General features: G+C 40.5%; 1 protein-coding gene across 1 annotated transcript in view; it reads left to right on the top strand.

The window, feature by feature from the left end:
• Positions 1-18,714, top strand: part of LOC128704430 (uncharacterized) — an 877,988-nt gene that overhangs the window by 136,492 nt on the left and 722,782 nt on the right. The window contains exon 2 of the mRNA XM_070102913.1: positions 9,081-9,120. The gene's annotated coding sequence lies outside the window, so the exon portion shown is untranslated. The remainder of the gene's footprint in view (positions 1-9,080; positions 9,121-18,714) is intronic.

The following is an 18,714-nucleotide window of genomic DNA, read 5'->3' as shown; positions in this document are numbered from 1 at the left end:
ATTTTTATAATTATTCACACAAAAATCACGATCACCAATTCCATATCATGTTTACCGTCATCTATCAACACTAATCACCAAGATCACCAAAAAATCTAAGATCATGCATCTCAAAACTACTATGATCACTGAAAACACTTATTTTTTTAAACATTCGCACAAAAAATAAGACATACACAAAAATACCACAACACTTCCACCAACATCTATAACATAACATGAGCACTATAACATATCACTATCACAAAAAAAATAATACACAAACACCCACATATTATACATTTCAATTGGAAATTTAAGACATGAGACATACACACCAAATCTAAGACATTCACCTCCAACTAAGACATACACATCACCCTTAAAACTTCCTTCCTTATTCATTCCGCATATCTCCTAGAGCTGTTTTAACCCCGACGGTTCCATCACGACGTAGGAGCCAGAGGAACCATCACCACTCCAACACCACCTACTACACTCTGGCTCCTACGTCGTGATGGATCCGTCGGGGTTAAAACAGCTCTAGGAGATATGCGGAATGAATAAGGAAGGAAGTTTTAAGGGTGATGTGTATGTCTTAGTTGGAGGTGAATGTCTTAGATTTGGTGTGTATGTCTCATGTCTTAAATTTCCAATTGAAATGTATAATATGTGGGTGTTTGTGTATTATTTTTTTTGTGATAGTGATATGTTATAGTGCTCATGTTATGTTATAGATGTTGGTGGAAGTGTTGTGGTATTTTTGTGTATGTCTTATTTTTTGTGCGAATGTTTAAAAAAATAAGTGTTTTCAGTGATCATAGTAGTTTTGAGATGCATGATCTTAGATTTTTTGGTGATCTTGGTGATTAGTGTTGATAGATGACGGTAAACATGATATGGAATTGGTGATCGTGATTTTTGTGTGAATAATTATAAAAATGTGTGTTTTCTGTGATCTTGGTGTTGGGGATCATAAAATCTGGTAATCGTCTTGGATATAGTGTTCTTAGATAATGTAGGGTACAACAGGTTGAAACAAGGGGGTTAGGTGTGATGTTACCAACCACCAAGTAACACAATGGGAGTGTGACGTCACTGGAGGTGACCTCGTCGGTCCTGTGAGGTGAGACATCGTGTGTTGGTGGTAGTGAGGTGAGTGCGCTTAGATATTGTCAAATATGATTTTTTTTTTTGTGTGTGTGTGTGTGAAATGTTTATAAAAATTATTGTTTTCTGTGATATTAGTGATTTTGAGGTAAGTGAACATGGGTGATTGTAGTTGGTGATTGTCTTATATTATGTGTGTGTATAAGATATGTTTTCAGTTGATGGTGATCATGTACTAAGTGTTTGCGTATTAGGTTTGTGTTCATGCTTTTTTTTTTTTATGCGCCAAATGGGGAGGGAGTTCTTGGTTATAGTGATTTGAGGGGATTTCTATAAAAAGGATGTTAGATGGTGATGTTAAACTTAGTTTCTGGTGATTTTGACGGTGATTGGTAGTATTCAGTGGTGATTTGGTAGTAATCAGTAGTGTTTTTTTGGGAGTATTCGGAGGTGTTTGATGGTGTTTTTTTTTGAAGGTGTTCAAATGATGTGCAGAGCATTTTTTTGAAGAAGATCAGTGGTGTTCAGAGTTGGTTCAAAGTTAGTCAGTGTTTAGGTTAGGTTAGGATAGGTTAGGTTAGGATAAGTTAGGTTAGGTTAGGTTAGGTTAGGTTAGGTTAGGTTAGGTTAGGTTGGGACGGGTTAGGATAGGTTAGGTTAGGTTAGGTTAGGTTCGGTAGGTTAGGTAAGGTTAGGTTAGGTTAAGTTAGGTAGTATTCGAGGTGTTTGATGGAGTTAGGTTAGGTTAGGATAGGTTAGGTTAGGTTAGGTTAGAGGTGTTTGATGGAGTTAGGTTGGGTTAGGTTAGGTTAGGTTAGGTTAGGATAGAGGTGATTGATGGAGTTAGGTTAGGTTCGGTTAGGTGAGGTTAGGTTAGGTTAGGAATTAGGTTAGGTTAGGTTAGGTTAGGTTAGGATAGACAGTTGGTCTGGAAAGAGATGATTTTCTACCTTGGATGTTACCCGCATTACATGGCGCCTGTCTGTCCTGAGTTGACGCAGGTGTTATGTTCTACCTTGGGTGTGAAGCGCATTACACCATGTGTTGGGGTGACCCACAATGAGTCTCTCAGAGCGAGGACAGTGCTTCTATTCGGAAATCGAGTAAATATTTCTACCATTGAGTGTGTTTTACCAACAAGAAAATAATGTTCGATTTTACGATAAAGTTTTCAAAACTAATTTGGATATATCCAAAATGGAGTCGTTCAAAGTAATTCTGGAGTACTCAAATAGTGTTTTGGGGGTGTTCCAATATATTTTAGGATAGGTTCGGCTAGGTTAGGTTGGATTAGGATAAGATAGGTTAGGTTAGGTTAGGTAATGGTTAGGCAAGGTTAGATTAGGATAAGATAGGTTAGGTAAGGTTAGGTTAGGTTGGATTAGGATAAGATAGGTTAGATTATGTTAGGTAAGGTTAGGTTAGGTTAGGTTAGGATAAGTTAGGTAAGGTTAGGATAGGTTAAGTTAGGTTAGGGTAGGTTTGGTTAGGTTAGGTTAGGTTAGGTAAAGTTAGGTTAGGTTAGGCTAGGTTATGTTAGGTAAGGTTAGGTTAGGGTAGGTTCGGTAAGGTTAGGATAGGTTAGGTTAGGTTAAGTTAGGTTAGCGTAGGTTCGGTAAGGTTAGGTTAGGTTAAATTAGGTTAGGGTAGGTTCGGTTAGGTTAGGTTAGGTTAGGTTAGGTTAGGTTAGGACAGGTTAGGGTAGGTTAGGTTAGGGTAGGTTAGGTTAGGATAAGTTAGGTAAGGTTAGGTTAGGTTCGGTTAGGTTAAGTTAGGTTATGTTAGGTAAGGTTAGGTTAGGTAAGGTTAAGATAGGTTAGGTTAGGCTAGGTTAGGTTAGGTAAGGTTAGGTTAGGGTAGGTTAGGTAAGGTTAGGTTAGGTAAGGTTAGGTTAGGTTAGGTAAGGTTAGGTTAGGTTATGTTAGGTTAAGTTAGGTTAGGGTAGGTTAGGTTAGGTAAGGTTAGGTTAGGTAAGGTGTGTGTGTGTGAATATCTTGGTTACAGTGATTTTAGTGGATTTGAGATGCATTTGTGGATGTGAAATGTGATTTTTTTGTGTGTGTGTTCAGAAGAGGTATGTTGGGAGATGGGTGAGTGGATGTGAAGAAATGCGGGTGAGATGGAGAGGGGTATGGGGAGTTAGGTTAGGTTAGGATAAGTTAGGTAAGGTTAGGATAGGTTAAGTTAGGTTAGGGTAGGTTTGGTTAGGTTAGGTTAGGTAAAGTTAGGTTAGGTTAGGGTAGGTTATGTTAGGTAAGGTTAGGTTAGGGTAGGTTCGGTAAGGTTAGGATAGGTTAGGTTAGGTTAAGTTAGGTTAGGGTAGGTTCGGTAAGGTTAGGTTAGGTTAAATTAGGTTAGGGTAGGTTCGGTTAGGTTAGGTTAGGTTAGGTTAGGACAGGTTAGGTTAGGTTAGGTTAGGTTAGGTTAGGTTAGGTTAGGCTAGGTTAGGTTAGGTTAGGTTAGGTTAGGTTAGGTAAGGTGTGTGTGTGTGAATATCTTGGTTACAGTGATTTTAGTGGATTTGAGATGCATTTGTGGATGTGAAATGTGATTTTTTTGTGTGTGTGTTCAGAAGAGGTATGTTGGGAGATGGGTGAGTGGATGTGAAGAATGCGGGTGAGATGGAGAGGGGTATGGGGAGGGTTGTAATTAGAAATATGGAGAGATTTTACTGAATATAAAGGTAATGTGTGAATATTTTAAAAAGAAATTATAGAATTGAAAAGTTATGATATATTGGAAAAAGAATGGAGGGGGTGTTGAAAACATGTCGCAATAGTTGGGTATGGAAGTGTTTCAGTGTTGATTGGAAATGTTCGAAGGTGTTTTCTGAAGGTGTTCAAGAGTGTTTTGAAGGTGTCAAAGGTGTTTTGAAGGTGTTCAAAGGTGTTTTGAAGGTGTTGAAGGGTGTTTTGATTGAATTCAGCGGTGTTTTAGTAGTATTCAGTGGTGTAATTGGGAGTACTCAAATTGTGTTTTTTGGAAGTGTTTCAGTGTTGATTGGAAATGTTCAAAGGTGTTTTTGAAAGTGTTCAAGAGTGTTTTGAAGGTGTTCAAGGGAGTTTGAAGGTGTTGAAGGGCGTTTTGATTGAATTCAGCGGTGTTTTAGTAGTAATCAGTGGTGTAATTGGGAGTACTCAAATAGTGTTTTTTGAATTCAGCGGTGTTTTAGTAGTAATCAGTGGTGTAATTGGGAGTACTCAAATAGTGTTTTTGGAAATGTTCAAAGGTGTTCAAAGGTGTTTTGAAGGTGTTCAAAGGTGTTTTGAGGTTATTCAAAGGTGTTTTGAAGGTGTTCAAGGGTGTTTATGTGAGTATTCAAAGGTGTTTTTTGAAGGTGTACAAATGATTATGAGAGTACTTATGAAGGTGTTCAAATGATGTGCAAGAGTACTTATGAAGGTGTTCTGGGAGTATTCAGAGGTGATTTTGGGGGTGTTCGAATGATGTTTTGGAGTATTTCAGTGTTGTTTGGAAATGTATAAAGGTATTTTTGTGAGTATTCAAATGATTTAAGAGAGTGTTTTGAAGGTGTTCAAAGTGAGGTGTGTGTGCGTATTAACTTCGTAATATGTAAAATTGTGACTAGTGAATTTATCGAAAAGTGGTTATAAGTGTTGTGGTGACTTTCTGATGTACTGTATCCCCTTATTAACTTTAATGAACTAAAAGGGTTAAAACGAGAAAAATTGGGGGTTATGAGTGAAAATTGTGAGGTGTTGGTTGGAGTGTGAGGGTTCGGGAGGGTGTGGAGGAGGTTACTTCGTGGGGAGTGACCTGAGATGAAATAGTTAAAACGAGAAAAATGTCTAGACTTGTGTTGTAAAGAAATTGTTGGATTGTTGTGGGTATTAACGAAACAAAAATGTGAAATTATTTGGATTAACCTGGGTTAAGAGTGAAAATGTTTTCCCTATGATGTAGGTACTATATCCCCTTATTAACTTTAATGAACTGAACGTTCGACATGATTCAGCCTGTGTGTGTGTGGTCCTTTTTAGTTCATTTCACTTAATGAGTGGAATACTGACGTCACTGACCGCCGAGTAAACACATTAATGAGAGGAATACTGACGTCACACTTGTTTAGACCTGTAGTAAGCATGCCCCCATAGGAGTTCATTTGAATGCTTACCCCCAGAGGGGGGAATCCAAAAAACCTTGATCCAAGGAGATGGAGTCTTGGTATTATCGAGAAATTTTGGGGTGGGAGTGAAAGTGAGAGGGGTACCCAAAAATTTGATCCAAGGAGATGGAGAATTTCGAAAACCCCATATGGGGGAATCCAAAAAAAAAACTTGATCCGAGGAGATCATAAGAATTTCGAAACCCCCATAGGGGGGAATCCAAAACTTGTATTATCGAGAAATTTTGGGGTTGGGGGGGTGAAAGTGGGAGGGGGGGGAACCTTAAAAATTTGATCCAAGGAGATGGAGAATTTCGAAAACCCCCATAGGGGGGAATGCAAAAACTTGTAATATTGAGAAATTTTTGGGGTTGGGGGGGGTGCAAGGAGGGACAATCCAAAAAAAAAACCTTGATCCAAGGAGATGGAGAATTTCGAAAACCCATAGGGGGGATCCAAAAAATTTGATCCGAGGAGATCATAAGAATTTCGAAACCCCCATAGGGGGGATCCAAAAAAATGTATTATCGAGAAAAATTTGAGGTGGGGGGTGGGTGAAAGTGGGAGGGGTAATCCAAAAATTTGATCCAAGGCGATCATAAGAAATTCAAAACCCCCATAGGGGGGGAATCCAAAAACTTGTATTATCGAGAAATTTTTGGGATTGGGGGGTGAAAGTGGGAGGGGGAACCTCAAAAACTTGATCCGAGGAGATGGAGACTTTCGAAACCCCCATAGGGGGGAATCCAAAAACTTGGTAATATTGAGAAATTTTTGGGATTGGGGGGTGGAAGTGGGAGGGGGAACCTTAAAAATTTGATCTGAGGAGATGGAGTCATGGTATTGTCGAGAAATTTTTGGGGTTGGGGGGTGAAAGTGGGAGGGGGATCCGAGGAAGTGGAGAGCACAAGAAAATGAAATTCAAAAAAAATTCGAAACCCCATAGGGGAGAATCCAAAAACCTTGATCCAAGGAGATCATAAGAAAAAAAATTCGAGGCGCGGGGGCGATCCGGATGACGCTGCAGAAGGCGCAGCAGAAGGCGCGGGCGGGGGTCGCGAAGGGCGCGGGCGGGCGCGCGGGCGGGGAGGGCGGGCGCGCGCAGCGCGACGGCGGGGTCGCGAAGGGGGGGGTCGTGGGCGGGGGTATTGGTTGGGGGGTCAAGGGTGAGGTAGTCTCGAGGGCGAGGTCATGGTCAAAACCGGAAGTAACACCTAGGTGTGAAAAGGTGACCCTCTAGCTGCTGGTCCTAGACCGGATACACCGCTCAGCCGCACCCCTAAAACCGGATACACCGCTCAGCCGCACCCCTAAAACCGGATACACCGCTCAGCCGCATGCCTAAAAACCGGATACACCGCTCAGCCGCTTTTTTGACTACTGTTGCTAATCTTTAATTTTTTTTTATTTTTGAGATTGGCAATTGTTTAACAAAAGTGTTTTATCTTCTTATATATATCCTTTTTATTTATTATTTTTTTTGTTTATTTTCAAATCTTTGAAGCGATAAAAGTTGTTCCCTGACAGAATACACGCACACAAACAGCCTGATGGACCTAAGTCTGAACAAGAAGACTGCTGGGGCATTGTTCCCCAGAACCAACAAAGACCATATAAACAGGGAACTTAGTGTCTATGCTCCTCTTGCTGTTTAAATGAGTTCATCTGAGTGAACTTAAGCGTTCACCTATCCGGATTTGCTTGAAATTCATGGGTTTGCCTCTTAACTCTCGTTGACTGACTTTACTTATTCCTTTCCCCAATATCTGATCATATATGCTATTAAAACAGTGAATTATTTGCCCCTGCCACATTTTCATTTTCTTTCGTCTAGTACAAATCATCATAAGGTTGTGAGAAGCTCTACATAATGATCCTGTCTCCTAGATGTCATCTATGACGTCTGGCTTCCTCTCCTTGCATCTCAAATACTTTGACGTTATCTAGTCTATCCAATCCTCTTGGTATTTTGTACGTCGTGTTCGTGTCCCTACTGGAACATATCTCTCTTCAGGTTTTGTCAGGTTAAGGTTGTCCATATAGTTTGTCATGTTCATTTTTCCACTATAATCTACGTTGTCCATAATTACTATCGCATTTTCTTTGTCCGTTTACTTTACTTAATTCATTTTATAACTTAACAAATCTATGAGGACAAGTGTCCTCAAAAATTTGTTAAGTTATACCAGGAACTTAGGTGCCCCTTAGCACTGTTCGGGTTGCAAACCTGTATATCTTTTAAAGTTTCTTCGCTTGCGTGATCAAGTCCGGCTCCACGCTGACGCAACTTACTCAAAGATGTGTCTAACGTTCAGGTTGATGAAAGCAGAATAAGTTACCTAGTTGCACAAAAGCCACCGAAGTTATACGTTGTATATGTACATCCTGGCAACATTTGCTACCTGTTCAAGTCTTCTTGCAGCTTCTGTATACCATCCCTAGTTTTTACTTTTCTTATTAATGTCACTTTTCCCAAAACATCGTCCTTCGTGTGGTACGTGGGTCCCTATCATTTGGGATCTTATGGTGATTTCCCGACTTAGAGTGACAGTGTCAGTGCTGTGTGATGGCTGAACTGCCCTCCTCTGTCCACTTTCTGACTTAGCGTCCCCATGTACCTCCCTTTAGACACTATAATACAGTCCCATATTTAACCCTGTAGCTGGGCGACGAGCGCTGCCCCTCCCTAGATAATGTAATTCAGAATTCTCAACTCTGAGCCAAAAGTCAAGAAAGTATCAGACATCTTTGGCAGTAAGACCTCGAGGTCGCTGCCCACAGCATGGCTGGCTAGAAGAGCCTCTGAATAAGAAGTAATTATCTTGTTTGGACTTGTGGAGGAAGAGCTGAAAATTTTTGTTTAAAAACTAAAATGCTTCTGGCGACTCGAAATATTTTCACCAGTGTCAAGTTTTCAACTGAAAAATTCGTCCTCTGCATTCCACTTTTTTTGGCTGTGTTCCATTCACTTCGACGAACTGAATTTGTTTCATTTTAAGATCTTTTGGTGTAATATATATATATATATATATATATATATATATATATATATATATATATATATATATATATATATATATATATATATATATATATAATGTGCGCAGCGCAGTCAGACCACAGTAAACAGGTGATATCACAATGTGCAGAACAACCACAGTGAAAAAAGTAGCGACATTCTAAGCGCTTTCGTGACTTCTCACATTATCAAGGAACTATATGATATAGTTCCTTGATAATGTGAAAAGTCACGAAAGCGCTTGGAATGTTGCTATTTTTCACAGTAGTTGTACTGCGATTTTGGCTTAAATAGCAACGCTCTTCTTGCCGAATAAGACGAGCGAAAATTTGTGTGTGCAATAATTTCGCAAATATCATTCTGAACTTAACGAAAAAAAAAAAATATTTCATTGTGTTTATTATTTAATTATTGTAAACTTATCTAAAATATATTTAGTTGCATTTGGCTAAATTAAATTGTCCTTGTTATAATAAGGTTAGGTAAGTTTTCTAAGGCTCTTTTGGTACAAAATTATTATTTTTTATATTAACGTAAGTGAAAAAATATATAGTTTAATGAATAACAGAAAATTTTAGAAATGACTTAATTTTAAATGAGTTCTTGCTAATTGACTAATTTTACCTATTCGGCACGACATATTTGCACAATGGTTTTACAAGGTTAGGTTGAGGTTCCTAACATCAATTACTAGCTAAGAGATGTTACCTACATCACTTCATATTAAAAGCTTTCTATTAGTGATGCATAAAAATAGGGAAGACGACAAAGTTATATAATTTACACGAGTGCTTCTAGTTGGAGAGGATTTACTTGGTAATAACTCAGTGTTTTTCTTTATTACAGACGTTATGTATTGATCACAGCGACGAGGGACAGCTCAAAGGTAAAGTTTTAATTGTTCAGACATTAACTTAATCTCTCTCTCTCTCTCTCTCTCTCTCTCTCTCTCTCTCTCTCTCTCTCTCTCTCTCTCTCTCTCTCTCACACACACACACACACACACACAAACACACACACACAAGGCAAGGAGCAGTAACTCAACCCCTGCAAACACAGACTTGTTGAGTAGACACACAAACAAATGTTGTCATTTCTAATGTGATTTCCAATTATAAATTATGTAGACTAAGACCAGACTAAACCATGAGTGATCCCCTGCACGACGCTTATGCTTCCTCACTGTTCCTCCACGCAGTGTAAAACTACTCGCCACACTTCAGGCTTCCTCACTGTTCCTCCACGCAGTGTAAAACTACTCCCCACACTTTAGGCTTCCACACTGTTCCTTCACGCAGTGTAAAACTACTCGCCACACTTCAGGCTTCCTCACTGTTCCTCGACGCAGTGTAAAACTACTCGCCACACTTCAGGCTTCCTCACTGTTCCTCGACGCAGTGTAAAACTACTCGCCACACTTCAGGCTTCCTCACTGTTCCTCGACGCAGTGTAAAACTACTCGCCACACTTCAGGCTTCCTCACTGTTCCTCGACACAGTTTAAAACTACTCGCCACACTTCAGGCTTCCTCACTGTTTAAAACTACTCGCCACACTTCAGGCTTCCTCACTGTTTAAAACTACTCGCTCTTCCATGGTACTCAGCCATTCAGTGATCAAGACAAGAAGATCGTCACTTGTGCCACACGCCGTTGTTTACTAAACAATCCCCGTTGAGTTTCTTTGCTAAACATGTCTTACGGAAGTCAGGGAAGCCTACGGCCGGTAAGAAATTTTTTGACTTAGTTTATGCAAATGTAGCTGAAACTTTTCAGTAACTTTAAGACAGGATGTTTATTGTAAAAATTATGTTAATATTGAATTGAAGAGTTGTAATGTAGAAAATTAATATCCTTAATAATAGTTTCTGCTAATTTATCCTCAATGACGTTAAATTAATGAGGCAGTAATTAAGAGAGAGAGTATGACCTATCTCCTTTAATGAATATTGGAGTTACATTTGTTATTTTCAAGTCAGGTAGTACTTTGTCACAGTAGACTGATGTCCTGAGTATAACTATCAGTGGCAATACTATGTTATAGGTGTACTATTTCGTCCGGCACTGTGGATTTTCAGTTTCCTAAGGTACATTTATGTAGTTGTCACTGCTGTTAGTGGGTCGACTTTCGTTTTCTGTGAAGAAAATGATATGTGATGTAACCTAGGCACGCTACTTGTAAACAAACCACGGAACTGGTGGGGTTTGTACGCCATGGGTTCATACCCTACCAGTTCCGTGTGTTTTTCTAAAGCTAAAGGCAGCATTGACAGCAAAGGTCATATCAGTATCAGTACTCTTCATACACCGTCAGTTTATTATAGAACCAAACTATACCACGGGTGGGGTTTGAACCCGCGATCTGATCGCTGGTTCTAACCCCACCCGCGGTATGGTTTGTTTGTAATCGTTCCATTACGATTTCGTGAGTCAAGCTATTATAAACCCTATAAAAAATATAAAAAATTCTTGCATTTTTGCATATTTATGAAGCAATTTTTAATAATTTTTCATATCCTCTGTAGCTTCATATTGCAAGATCTCGTTTTAACTTGTAATTCTATTTAGGATTTTCCTTCTGTGTTTTGGGCCAATATATCTCCTGCAGTACTCTTTATCTTGTACTTAAATATATTCTACTACTACCACTACTACTACTACCACCACCACCACTACTACTACTACTACTACTACTACTACTACCACCACTACTACCACCACCACTACTACCACCACCACTACTACCACCACCACTACTACCACCACCACTACTACCACCACCACTACTACCACCACTACTACCACCACTACTACCACCACTACTACTACTACTACCACCACTACCACTACTATTACCACTACTACTACTACTACCACTACTACTACTACTACCACTCCTACTACTACCACTCCTACTACTACCACTCCTACTACTACTACCACTACTACTACCACTACTACCACTAATACCACTACTACCACTAATACCACTACTACCACTAATACTACTACTACCACTAATACTACTACCACTACCACTAATACTACTACTACCACTACTACCACTACCACTACTACCACTACTACTACTACTACTACTACCACTACTAATACTACTACTACTACCACCACTACTACTATTACTACTACCACCACTACTACTGCTACCACTACTACCACTACTACTACCACTACTACTACTGCTACCACTACTACCACTACTACTACCACTACTACTACTACTACTACCACTACTACTACCACTACTACTACTACTACTACCACTACTACTACTACTACTACCACTACTACTACCACCACTACTACTACTACCACTACTACTACCACTGCTACCACCACCACCACTACTACTGCTACCACTGCTACCACCACCACTACTACTACTACTACTACTACTACTACCAGCACCACCACTACTAATACCACCACCACTACTACTACCACCACCACTTCTACTACTACCACTACTACTACTACCACTACTACCACCACCACTACTACCACCACCACCACTGCTACCACCACCACCACCACTACTACCACCACCACTACTACTACCACCACCACCACCACTACTACTACCACCACCACCACCACTACTACCACCACCACTTCTACTACCACCACTACTACCAATACTACTAACACCACCACTACTACCACCACCACTACTACCACCACTACCACCACCACTACTACTACTACTACCACTACTACCATAGCTACTACTTCTTTTTCACTATTACCTCTACCACTATTATCACGACTTCATATTATTTCTTGCTTTCTCCCATCCCCGCCTTCCTTATCGTTTATATATTGGCTCCTTACCTTCACGCATCTGTTTGTGACTAGTTAATGGTCCAAGTCGGACCGAAACGTCGTCATAAGTTAATATCTTGTATGGTGAACCGGGCTTTTTAAACCTGAGGGCAGTGTCAGTAACCCTAACCCTTGCATGGGCCAGTAGCCCCTTGTATGGGACTACTGGCCCATACAAGGCAGGTCCTTACCAAAGCTACCCAAGAATTTACTCCCGTACCCTCGACACCAATCAAACCCAGCCCCTCCCACTCATATTGTCCAATCTCTTCTTAAAGCCACCCAAGGTCCTAGCCTCTCTCACCCTACTGGGAAGATTGTTCCACGCATCCACAACTCTGTTCGAAAGCCAGTACTTTATACAGTAAATGATTTTAGTCTTTCTCTACATGTTCTCCAATGAATCTATATCCATCCTGTAGTAAGGAGATCAAAACTGAGCGGCATAATCCTAATAAGGTCTCACTAGTGATGTATAGGGCTGTAAAATAACTTTTAGACTTCTCTTACTTATACTACTCTTTGCTTTCTCTGTTAGTAAGTCATGCCTCTGTCCATGCTAGAACTTTACCTCCTATACCATGAGCTGCCACTTATTTTAAGAGTTTCTTGTGAGGTACTCTGTTGAAGGCTTTACTAAAATCCAAATAAACAATATCATATTCTTTATCACTGTCTACTGCTTCAATAAATTTGTCAGGCAGGAACGACCTCTCGTGAACCCATGTTGAGATTCATTAATCAAATTATACTCTTCAAGGTGACTTTTAATAATATCTGCTATAATTGATTCTAATAATTTGCTTACTGTAGACGTCAGACTGATTGGACGGTAATTTGATGAAATGGACTTGCCTCCTGATTTGAATATAAGAACTACACTAGCTATGTTCCACATCTCTGGCACAACACCAGTAAGGATGGAAGCATTAAACATGTTTGTTAATGGCTGACTAAGTTCCATCTTGTATTATTTAAGTACCCAGGAAAACAACTCGTCGGATTTCGGGGACTTGTTTTGTTTCAGTTCATCTATCTGTTTGATAACCATGTCCCTCCTGACAGTAATATTAGTTAATTTGAATTCTTCGGGAACTGAATAATTGTTAATTTCTGGGATCTTATTTACATCTTCCTGGTGTAAAGAGTGACAAAAATAACCATTAAATAGAGAACACATTTCCAGTTCGTTATCTATTAGCTGTCCAGTCCCAATTTTCAGAGGTCCTACTTTTGCCCTCACCTTCGTCCTATAAACTCTAAAGAACCCTTTTGGATTAGACTGACTGTCCCCAACAAACACAATATTCTTACTTCCCTTATTGTTCTTCATTGTGACGTTCCCAGTATTCCACTTACATTCGTCTGGTAGCACAGACAAAGAGTTAGAAGTTTCCACAGCAGCCTCTCTATTCTTCATCGTTTCAACCTCTCCATTCGTCCTCTTGGTCTTCAACTTCATTCCATGCTGTCCGGCCACTGCCCACCTTCCATTCTTGACCTGAGGACTCACAACAGGAGGACTACTACGAATCCTCTTGTTTTCTTTATCAATCGCCGTATTTCGAGCTTAGCCACCCTCAATTCCTCCTTATGCTGCTGGTAAAGTTGCTCATTGGAGGACATCTTGGTTCAGTCCACAGAGAGTACACTAGACACGTCTTCACTGAGTAAGGTACAGGTCAACACTGACAAAGGTATAGATCACCAATCTGACTGAGCAAGGTACAGATCATCAAGCTATTATACAGTGATACAGTAACGGCTATACACCACTGATACAGTCAGAACAAGACGTCTTCGTCTTTGGCTTTGTCTTTGATATGTTCCGAGAGGTTTTCTAATGATGGAGCCCGGCCCTGGCCTAGGGTCATCTGGTGCTTGCCTGGCCAACCAGGCTGTTGCTGCTGGTGGCCCACTGACCTATGTATCCATCACAGCCCGATTAATCTGGCACCTGGGAATGATACTTGTTCATTTTCCTCTTGGAGACTAATTTCTCCAGCAGTGTTTCTGATATCTTCTGGCAAAGTGTTGAATAGTCTGGGGCCATGGATTGTGTCCACAGCATCCCTGCTTTTCACTGAGTATATCTGTCACATCTTCCTACATCTCTCACTTCAGAATGTAGTCATGGTAGTGTACAATATACTATCATGTATCTCACTCCTCCTCTCTAGTTAGTATGTATTTAGGAATTTAAGGCATTCCCAGTATTTAAATACTTTAATGGCTCTATGAAGGCCATCAATGATCTCTGAATCTGCTCCAGCGCTGATCTCACTCCCTCCTGCTCTGAACGGGGCTGTCATTACTGAACAATATTCCAAATGAGAAAGAACAAGCAGTTTGAAACGTGCCGCAAATGGCACTATTTTCCTTGTTTTAAAAGTTCTCATTGTCCACCACGTCACTTTCCTGACTGTCGCGACATTGCCTTATTGTGTTCTTTGAAAGAAAGGTCAGCGAACATAATTATTCCCATGTCTTTCACGTAATCCTTTCGTTCTGTTTGGTGATCCTCTGAGTTTTGTATCCAGTGAGCTTTTGAGTTCATTTTTTCCTTATATAAGCATCTGGAACTTATAACCACTGAACGTAATGTTGTTCTCTAAAGCCCACTGGAAAACTTTGTTTATATCCTCCTGCAGATGTTAGTGTAGATGTGGCACAAAAAGAATGTCATCAACCAGAAAAAAATAAAGCTTATAAATTAAAGGAGATAGTAAGAGTAAGATGTGAACAATTACGGAGAATGATGGGCGAGAAAGAGTACAGGTAATGAGGAAGTTGATGAGGTATGGGGAGATATAAGAATTCAGCGAGGATGGTGCTAAACCGTTTGGAACAGGTACGGCCTAGTGTATCAGCACTTTGTTAAGTCAGATTTCTGCAAGTAATAACATACCTAGCATCGTTGTCCATCTTGATCTCGAGAAGGTATTTGCGGTGGCCAGCCCCACAGCAATACTAGTGTTCCTGGTTCGCAGGGGGATCAAAGGGCACCTCCTAGCCTGGACAAATCCCCACCCCATGAACAGGCAGCCTCGTGTTAGCTTACGCCTTACAGGAACATCACTCCTTTAAAACCCAGGAAAATGGCACTCTACAGGGAGTTGTGTTCAGTCCCACCCTGTTTAACATCCTTATGCAGTAACTTGTGAACCTCTCCTTTCACTAAGGTGCATAGCGCCTTAGCTAAACTGATGATCTTGCCCTCGCCGTGACTAGGAAATGCAAATTAGAACGGCAGATCATTTTTAAAAAAATCAGGCCTCAAGATCTCTTCCGAAAAACAACGAACTAAGAATTTAGGATACAGAACTTGAGTGGATAGACACTTATCTATACTTAGGAGTTTATACTGATAAAAGGCTGACATTTCAGAAATAGGCTGAGTATGTCAGTTCTCGTGCTCTACCCAGACTTAATGCCATGACGAGCCACCGTGCAGGGACGAGAAAAGTACTTCGCTTGTACTATATACAAGCCGTGCGCTCGCTCACTGACTACGATGCACCGGCGTTGGCTCATCTCATTCCACAGAGCAGGCAGAGGGTGGAGGTCGTATAGAACCAAGCGATAAGAACTATGCTCGGGGCCCCCATCTGGACCAACGCTGTATGCCTCACATTGGATGCCCAGCATGGTGGACTGAATTGGATACATAAAAGTAGCCACGATACTGCATCGGCAGCAGGACATCACACTGCAAAGAAAGATCTCTGCAGCCATGGTGCAAGATCTCTCGCTCTTCACTGACCACTCATGACTGCTCATTTTCTGCCGCTGGGCACAAGCTGCTGCCTACCCTTTGAAAAGAGTTGACTTACCAGCTGCTGAGTAACATCCACCTCCTCCCTGGCATCCAGATCTGGCTGATTCGGTATCTTGCCGCTGCCTGTCTGTAAGCGTCTCTGTATTCTAGATTCAGCAACCATGCCAAGACAAGCATGACACGACCAGAAAACCGTACTTGAGCTGTATATTTCACGGATGGCCCCGTCGATCCCGACAAGAAGTGGGCGGTAGCTGGTCTATACCAAAATGGGTACACGCAAGGGTGGCGGCTACCTGACCGCTGTACGACCCTTCAAGCCAAGTTGGTGGAGATTCAGCCGGCACTGTGTCATGCTATACGACATCAGCTTTGATCTGTTATTCACGATGACTCCGTCTCTGCAATCCATGCTTTCTCCACCACGCAACTACAGGAAGATGTCCACCTCATCACCTCGATCCTAAGCATAACGACACCTCTGGAAGCTCAAGGTAGGAGAGCGGCATTGAACTGGATCCCCAGCCATGCTGGCATTTTGGGAAATGAGGCGGTAGATGATGCGGGCACTGATCATCCTGCATTTGTGGATGTGAAATGTGATTTTTGTGTGTTCTGAAATGTTCAAAGGTGTTCAAAGGTGTTTTGAGTGTGTTCAAATGTTGCTTTTTGAAGGTGTTCAAAGGTGTTTTGATTGAATTCAGCGTGTTTTAGTAGTATTCAGTGGTGTAATTGGGAGTACTCAAATAGTGTTTTGGAAATGTTCAAAGGTGTTCAAAGGTGTTTTGACTCAAATAGTGTTTTGGAAATGTTCAAAGGTGTTCAAAGGTGTTTTGAGTGTGTTCAAATGTTGTTTTTTGAAGGTGTTCAAAGGTGTTTTGAAGGTGTTGAAGGGTGTTTTGATTGAATTCAGCGGTGTTTTAGTAGTATTCAGTGATGTAATTGGGAGTACTCAAATAGTGTTTTGGAAATGTTCAAAGGTGTTTTTGAAGGTGTTCAAGGGTGTTTGAAGGTGTTGAAGGGTGTTGTGCCTTTTTCTGATGAAATTAGTTAAAACTAGAAAAAATTGTGGGTTGTGGGGTGTTGTGGGTTGTGGGTGTTGTGCCTTTTTCTGATGAAATTAGTTAAAACGAGAAAAAAATTGTGGGTTGTGGGTTGTTGTTGTTGTGACTTTCTGATGAAATTAGCTAAAACGAGAAAAAATTGTGGGTTGTGGGTTGTGGGTGTTGTGGGTTGTTGTTGTTGTGACTTTCTGATGAAATTAGCTAAAACGAGAAAAAATTGTGGGTTGTGGGTGTTGTGGGTTGTTGTTGTGACTTTTTCTGATGTACTGTGTCCCCTTATTAACTTTAATGAACTAAAAGGGTTAAAACGAGAAAAATTGTGGGTTGTGGGTGTTGTGGGGTGTGTGTGTGTGTGTGTGCGTGTGTGCGTGTGTGTTAGGTGTCATAGTTTTTTTTTGTGAAAATCTTGGTTACAGTGATGACATTAGTTAAAACGAGTAAAATTTGTTGGTAATTGATGAGGGTAGTGTAGTCGAATTAGAGTTACCGAAAAAAGATGATATAAGCGGGTTGTGATGAAATTAGTTTAAAAACGATATTCAAAGGTGTTTTGAAGGTGTTCAAGGGTGTTTGTGAGTATTCAAATGATTATGAGAGTGTTTTGGGGGTGTTCAAAGTAAAGTGTTTGAGTTAGTTTTTGTGACTTTTTTTTCTCATGTATTGTGTCCCCTTAATAACTTTAATGAACTAAAAGGGTAAAAACGAGAAAATGCCTAGTCTGGAGACTGAGGGATGAGTTGTAATTTAATGAAATGTGTAAGTGCAGATAAATTAGAGATGTCAAATCTTATTTGGGAGTACTCAAATAGTGTTTTGGAAATGTTCAAAGGTGTTCAAAGGTGTTTTGAGTGTGTTCAAATGTTGTTTTTTGAAGGTGTTCAAGGGTGTTTTGAAGGTGTTCAAGGGTGTTTATGTGAGTATTCAAAGGTGTTTTTTGAAGGTGTACAAATGATTATGAGAGTACTTATGAAGGTGTTCAAATGATGTGCAAGAGTACTTATGAAGGTGTTCTGGGAGTATTCAGAGGTGATTTGGGGGTGTTCGAATGATGTTTTTGGAGTATTTCAGTGATGTTTGGAAATGTATAAAGGTATTTTTGTGAGTATTCAAATGATTTATGAGAGTGTTTTGAAGATGTTCAAAGTAAAAGTGCGTATTTAACTTCGTAATATGTAAAATTGTGAGTACTGAATTTAACGAAAGTGGATGTAAGCGATGTGGTGACATTCTGATGCACTGTGTCCCCTTATTAACTTTAATGAACTAAAAGGGTTAAAACGAGAAAAATTGGGGGTTATGAGTGAAAATTGTGAGGTGTTGGTTGGAGTGTGAGGGTTTGGGAGGGTGGGGAGGAGGTTACTTCGTGGGGAGTGACCTGAGATGAAATAGTTAAAAAAAAAATGTCTAGACTTGTGTTGTAAAGAAATTGTGGGTATTAACGAAAAAAAAATGTGACTTTCTGATGTACTGTGTCCCCTTATTAACTTTAATGAACTAAAAGGATCGACAAGATTCAGCCTGTGTGCGCGGTCATCACGTGACGTCACTACTATGTCCCCTTATTAACTTTAATGAACTAAAAGGGTCGACAAGATTCAGCTTGTATGTGTGACGTCACTGACCGCCGAGTAAACACCCTTCTTAGTTCATTTGACTTGTTTAGACCTGTAGTAAGCATGCTTACCCCCAGAGGGGGATCCAAAAACTTGATCCGAGGAATTGGAGAATTTCGAAAACCCCATAGGGGGAATCCAAAAAACTTGATCCGAGGAGATGGAGTCATGGTATTGTCGAGAA

Source organism: Cherax quadricarinatus, chromosome 84, assembly GCF_038502225.1.
Source record: "Cherax quadricarinatus isolate ZL_2023a chromosome 84, ASM3850222v1, whole genome shotgun sequence".
Taxonomy (NCBI): Eukaryota; Metazoa; Arthropoda; class Malacostraca; order Decapoda; family Parastacidae; genus Cherax; species Cherax quadricarinatus.
The sequence above is the reverse complement of the archived record's forward strand: the minus strand, read 5'-3'. Positions and strand labels throughout refer to the sequence as shown.